The sequence below is a fragment of the Cebus imitator genome, unplaced genomic scaffold, assembly GCF_001604975.1.
Source record: "Cebus imitator isolate Cc_AM_T3 unplaced genomic scaffold, Cebus_imitator-1.0 Scaffold573, whole genome shotgun sequence".
NCBI lineage: Eukaryota > Metazoa > Chordata > Mammalia > Primates > Cebidae > Cebus > Cebus imitator.
Window position 1 is genome coordinate 826,961 of NW_016107888.1, and position 6,489 is coordinate 833,449.

General features: G+C 45.4%; 1 pseudogene; it reads right to left on the reverse strand.

Annotated features, from left to right (window-relative positions):
- Positions 1-6,034, reverse strand: part of LOC108294283 — a 9,743-nt pseudogene extending 3,709 nt beyond the window's left edge.
- Between the last annotated feature and the right edge of the window lie 455 nt (positions 6,035-6,489).

The window sequence follows — 6,489 nt, forward strand, 5'->3', positions numbered from 1 at the left end:
TTCTTGAGATGGAGTCTCGCTCTGCCACCCAGGCTGGAGTGCAGTGCTGTGATCTCAGCTCACTGCAACCTCTGCCTCCCAGGTTCAATCGATTCTCGTGCCTCAGCCTCCCAAGTAGCTGGGACTACAGGCATCCACCACCACACCTGGCTAAGTTTTTGTATTTTTAGTAGAGACAAGGTTTCACCATATTGGCCAGGCTGGTCTTGAACTCCTGAGCTCAGGCAGCCTGCCTGCCTCCGCCTCCCAGACTGCTAGGATTATAGGCGTGAGCCTCCACACCTGGCCATAAATTCAAATTAATTCAAATTAAATAAAATGGAAAATTCATTTCTTCAGTCACACTTGCCATATTTCAAGTGCTTCATGGCTGAATGCGTCTAAGTGGCTACCGTATTGGATAGTAGAGATATAGAACATTTCTCAGGCTAGGCTTGGTGGTTCACGTGTGTTATCCCAGCACTTTGGGAGGCCTAGGCGGGTGGATCACCTGAGGTTAGGAGTTCGAGACTAGCCTGGCCAAGATGGTGAAGCCCCGTCTCTACTAAAAATACAAAAATTGGCTGGGCATGGTGTCACGTGCCTGTAATCCCAGCTACTCAGGAGGTTGAGGCTGGAGAATTGCTTGAACCCAGGAGAGAGGGTTATGGTGAGCAGAGATCACTCCATTGCACTCCAGCCTAGATAATAGAGCAAGACTTCGTCTCAAAAAAAAAAAAAAGAAGAAGAGTTGATTTTTCAGTTTGTTCAGCTTTTTACTTGTTTGAATGTAGAAGTGATTTCCAAGCTCTTTACATGCTAGACTGAAACTCTTCTTTTTTTTTTAGAAATGAAAAATGAAGTCTTGCCCAGGCTGATCTTAAACTCCTGGGCTCATAATCCCAACTCCAAAGTGTTGGGATTATAGGTGTGAGCCACCATACCCAGTCAAAATCCTCTATTTCTTTTTGAGTGAGTTTGGCTGTTTGTGTCTTTCACTTTGTTTAAAAAATTATATGTGGGCTGGGTGTGGTGTGGTACCTCACACCTGTAATCCCAGCATTTTTGGAGGTCAAGGCAGAAGGATTGCTTGAGCCCAGGAGTTTGAGATCAGCCTGGACAACATAGCAAGTCCCTGTCTCTACAAAAAATACAAAAATTAGCTGGGGCTAGTGCCCTCAAACTGTGATCCCAGCTACTGAGGAGGCTGAGGCAGGAGGATCACTTGAACCCAGGAGGCTGAGGCTGCAGTGATTGCTCCACTGCACTCTAGCATGGGTGACAGAGTGAGATCCTATCTCAAAAGAAAAGAAGAAGAAAAAAATTCCCACACAGCACGGAAGATAGAAAATTTTTAAAATCCTGATGTATAGGAATTTTACCTTTTAGTTTAATTAATTAATTTATTATTATTATTTTTTGAGACGAACTTTAGCTCTTGTTGCCCACACTGGAGTGTAGTGGCGCAATCTCAGCTCACTGCAACCTCCGCCTCTCAGGCTCAAGAGATTCTCCTGCCTCAGCCTCTTCTGTAGCTGGGATTACAGGGGTGCGCCACCACAGCCAGCTAATTTTTGTACTTTTAGTAGAAAGAGGGTCTCACCATGTTGGCCAGGCTGGTCTCAAACTTCCGGCCTCAAGTGATCTGCCTGCCTCAGCCTCCCAAAGTGCTGGGATTACAGGAGGGAGCCACCGCGCCTGGCCAGTTGGAATTTAACAATTTTATTTAAGTTGTCAAATGTATGGGTATTTATGTTTGCAGTATTCCTTTGTTATTCTTTTAATGTTTTTACAGTCTATAGTGATGTCTTCCTATTTCTGTTATTTATAGTTTGTGTCTCTTCTCTGTTTTTCTGGTCAGTCTGAGCAAAGGTTTATCAATTTTACTGATTTTTTTCCCAAAGAACTAGCTTTTGGCTTTTGGTTTCATCGATTTCCTCTATTGTTTGTTTTCAATTTTATCTGTCTATCTATCTATCTATCTATCTGTCATCTATCTATCTATTTTTGAGTGACTCACTCAGTTACTCAGGCTGGAGGGCTGTCTCGGCTCACTTCAACCTCTGCTTCCTGTGTTCAAGTGGTTCTGCCATCTCAGCCTCCCAAGTAGCCGGGACTACAGGTGCGCACCACCATGCCTGGCTAATTTTGTATTTTTAGTAGAGACGGGGGTTTCACCATGTTGGCCAAGCTGGTCTCGAACTCCTGACCTCAAGTGACCCACTTGCCTTGGCCTCCCAAAGTGCTGGAATTACAGGGCTGAGTCATTGGGCCTGGACAATTTCATTGATTTCTCTTCTATCTTTATTATTTCCTTCCTTTTGTCTGCTTTGGGTTTAATTTGCTCATTTTTTTCTAGTTTCTTTCTTTTTTTTTTAGATGGAGTCTCTAGTGCACAGGCTGGAGTGTAGTGCTGTGATCTCGGCTCACTGCAACTTCTGCTTCCCTGGTTCAAGCATTTCTCCTGCCTCAGCTTTCTGAGTAGCTGGGACTACAGGCACTCACCAGCACACCCAACTAATTTTCTGTATTTTTAGTAGAGATGGGGTTTCACCATGTTAGCCAGGATGGTCTCAATTTCCTGACCTCATGATCTGCCCTCCTTGGCCTCCCAAAGTGCTGGGATTACAGGCGTGAGCCACCACGTCTGGCCTCTAGTTTTTTATAGCAGGTGTTTAGGTTATTGATTTGAGATCTTTCTTATTTTCTTTTCTTTTTTTTTGAGATGGAGTCTCACTATGTTGACCTCAAATGATCTGTCCACCTCAGCCTCCCAAAGTGCTGAGATTACAGGCGTGAACCGCTGTGCCTGGCCTCTTATTTTCTAATCTAAGTGTTTAATGCTCTGTTTCCCTCTAAGCCCTGCTTCACGGTATCTCACAAATTTTGATACGTTTTCATCTTCCTTTATTTCGAAATATTTCCCAATTTCACTTATAACATCAGCTTTGGTCTATGGGTTATTTAGAAGTGCCTTGTTTTACTCTCTAAATACTTAGGGATTTGTGGCCGGGCATAGTGGCTCATGCCTGTAATCCCAGCACTTTGGGAGGCCAACGCAGGCAGATCACTTGAGGTCAGGAGTTTGAGACCACCTGGCCAACGTGGTGAAACCTCATCGTCTCTATGAAAAATACAAAAATTAGCTGGTCATGGTGGCGTGCGCCTATAATCGTAGCTACTCCGGAGGCAGAGACAGGAGAATCACTTGAACCTGGGAGGCAGAGGTTGCAGTGAGCTGAGATTGTGCCATTGCATTCCAGCCAGGGTGACAGAGTGAGACTCCATCTCAAAAAACAAAACAAATATTTAGGGATGTGCCAAACATCTTTCTGTTACTGATTTCTAATTTAATAATATTATGGACATAGGCTACGTTTTCTGTGATTTCCATTCTTTTAAGTTTGTTAAGGTTTGTTTTGTGGCCCAGAATGTTGTCTATTTTAAGGTGAATGATCCATGGGCATTTGAAAAGAATATGTATTCTGCTGTTGTTGAGTGGAGTGTCCCTGAAATATAAATTAGGGTAAGCTGGTTGCTAGTGCTATTTAGGTGTTCTATTGCCTTCATGATTTTCTGTCTACTTGTTCTATTGATTATTGGGAGAGTAGTGGTAGTTTCCTGCCATAATGGTAGATTTATCTATTTCTCCTTTCAGTTCCATTGGTTTTAACTTTATGTATTTTGAAGCTCTGTTTAAAACCTTATATAAGGGCCAGGTGGCGTGACTCATGCCTATAATCTCAGCACTTTGGGAGGTCGAGGTAGGAAGATCACTTGGGCCCAGGAGTTTGAGACCAGCCTGCTTGACGGAGGAAGACTTTGTTTTTACAATTTTTTTTTTTAATTGGCTGGGCATGGTGGTGGGTGCCTGTAGTCCTAGCTACTCCAGAGGCTGAGGTAGGAGGATTACTTGAGACTGGGAGGTTGAGGATGCACTGAGCTGTGATTAAGCCACTGTACTGCAGCCTAGGCAACAGAGCAAGACACTGTCTCTGTATAAAATTTAACACACACACACACACACACACATACACACGGAGACATGCTCTATTTATTTATTTTTTATTTATTTTTAAGATAGGGTTTCACCATGTTAGCCAGGCTGGTCTTGAACTCCTGACCTCAGGGGATCCACCCACCTCAGCCTCCCAAAGCGCTAGGATTACAGGTGTGAGCCACCGTGCCTGACTCGACATAATCTATTTTAAAATATATGTAACGTAGGCCAGGTGCGGTGGCCTATGCCTGTAACCCAGTACTTTGGGAGGTTGAGGCAGCTGGATCACTTGAGTCCAAGAGTTTGAGACCAGCCTGGACAGCATGATGAAACCCCATCTCTACCAAAATTACAAAAAATTAGCTGGGTGTGGTGGCACATGCCTGTAGTCCCAGCTGCTAGGGAGGCTGAGGTGGGAAAATCACTTGAGCTCAAGAGGTGGAGGTTGCAGTGAGCCAAGATCGTGCCACTGCACTCCAGCCTAGGAGACAGCATGAGACCTTGTCTCAAAAAATAAATAAATAAATAAATAAATAAATAAATAAATAATATATACATGTAGATTAGTGTTCACATATAAACAAATCTGAAGGAATATACTCTAAATTGTTTTTTTTGTTTGTTTGTTTTTAAGACAGCGTTTCACCATGTTGGTTGGGCTGGTCTTGAACTCCCAACCTCAGGTGATCCACCCGCCTTGGCCTCCAAACTGCTTGGATTACAGGCGTGAACCACCACGCCCGGCCTAAATTGTTAACAGTAGTTACTGGAGGGTTTTTTTTGTTTGTTTGTTTTAGAGACAGCCTCTCACTCTGTCTTACTCTGCTGGAGTGCAGTGGTGACATCGTAGCTCACTGCAGCCTCAAAGTGCTGAGCTCGAGTGATCCTCCCACCTTAGCCTCTCGAGTAGCTGGGACTGCAGATGGGCACCACCGCACCTGGCTAATTTTTAAATTTTTAGTCTCATTTTTTTTCCTAAGAACACCTGCACTTTATTGAACACCATTGTAGAAAAGTGTGTGAGGATAAAGGGCTGGACAGGACTCGGCTCAGGGGCAGGGCGAGGAATGGAAGGCAGAGTACGGGGAAGATGGGTCACGGCAGGGCCCCTGGCCTGGACGATTCTTCTCGATCTATTGATAGGTTGCAGAATCAGTACTGGGGGTTGCAGAATCAGTACTGGGATGATGATCAGCAGAATGGTCATGATGTTGCCCACCCTCAGGGCCCAGATGTTCAGGCACTTGGCGGTGGAGGCATAGGCCTGGGCCCCGGTCAGGTCACCAACCATCTCCCTGTCCCTAGACTTCATGGAGTAGGCGACCTCGATGAAGCCCAGGCAGCAGGAGTTCATGAAGAGGGTGTTGAACAGGGACCAGACAACATGGTCGGGCACGGAGGTCTCACTGCGGATGTGGATCACAGTGGATGTTGGGGGAGCAGGGTTGTGGGGCGTCCCCAGCACATCCATCCTGTGCTCCTTTAGCATCTCATAGCTTGGGGGACGGTCGGTGTTGGCGGAGTGAAGAAGGTTTGGACAGTATGGTTCACGGTGTCCAGGGAAGACCAGCTGTGGTCGGGTTGCTGGAATGGTTCTCCTAGTCTAATTTTTAAATTTAAACACAAGGTCGCACCATGTTGCCCAGGCTGGTCTTGAATTCCTGGTCTCAAGTGATTATCCTGCCTCCCAAAGCACTGGGATTACAGGCATTAGCCTTCACACTTGGCCAAATAACTGGAGATTTTTATTCTCTATGTTAAATCATTTTGTGATTTAAGTGTCTTATACATGTATTATTTTTGAAATCTGAAAATACAAAGATATGTTTTAGAAGAGAGAGAGACGATTTGATGTGTATGAATTGTCCCCCGAGCCTGCAAAGCAGTCTCTGGTCCATCTTGGGAAAACGTCGGCTGAGCACTCCTGCTGGACTCTCAGACCATAACCCACACCTCCTGCTGCTGCTTCCTCTCCCAGCCCTTCCTTCCTCACCTCCTGTTAGCTGGCTTTGGGCCCAGGTACATGGGAAAGAAATAACCTTCTGAGGTCACCATGTGGTCTGCCAACCCAGCAGGCTTTCCATGATGTCACTTGACTTTGCTGAGCAAATTTCACCCATTTTATCTTCGGGCTACTTCTCAGATATATTTCATCTCCAGATTCTATTCCTTTAAGACATTCCACCTATCTCATCACTGGGACCGTTCCTGCTTGACCCTGAGGAGTCAGATCAAATGTCTCTGCCTCCAAGAAGCCCTGTCTAACTCCAGCTCCCTCTGCTCCTTCTGCTCCCTGCACAATACTGGTATTTTGTTTTATTTTGTTTTTGAGACAAGATCTCACTCTCTCACCCAGGCTGGTGTGCAGTGGCGTGATCACGGCTCACTGCAGCCTTGACCTCCTGGGCTCAAGTGATCCTTCTGATGCAGCCTCCCAAATAGCTAAGTCTATAGGTGTGTGCCACCACACCTGGCTAATATGTGTGTCTGTGTGTGTGTGTGTGTGTGTG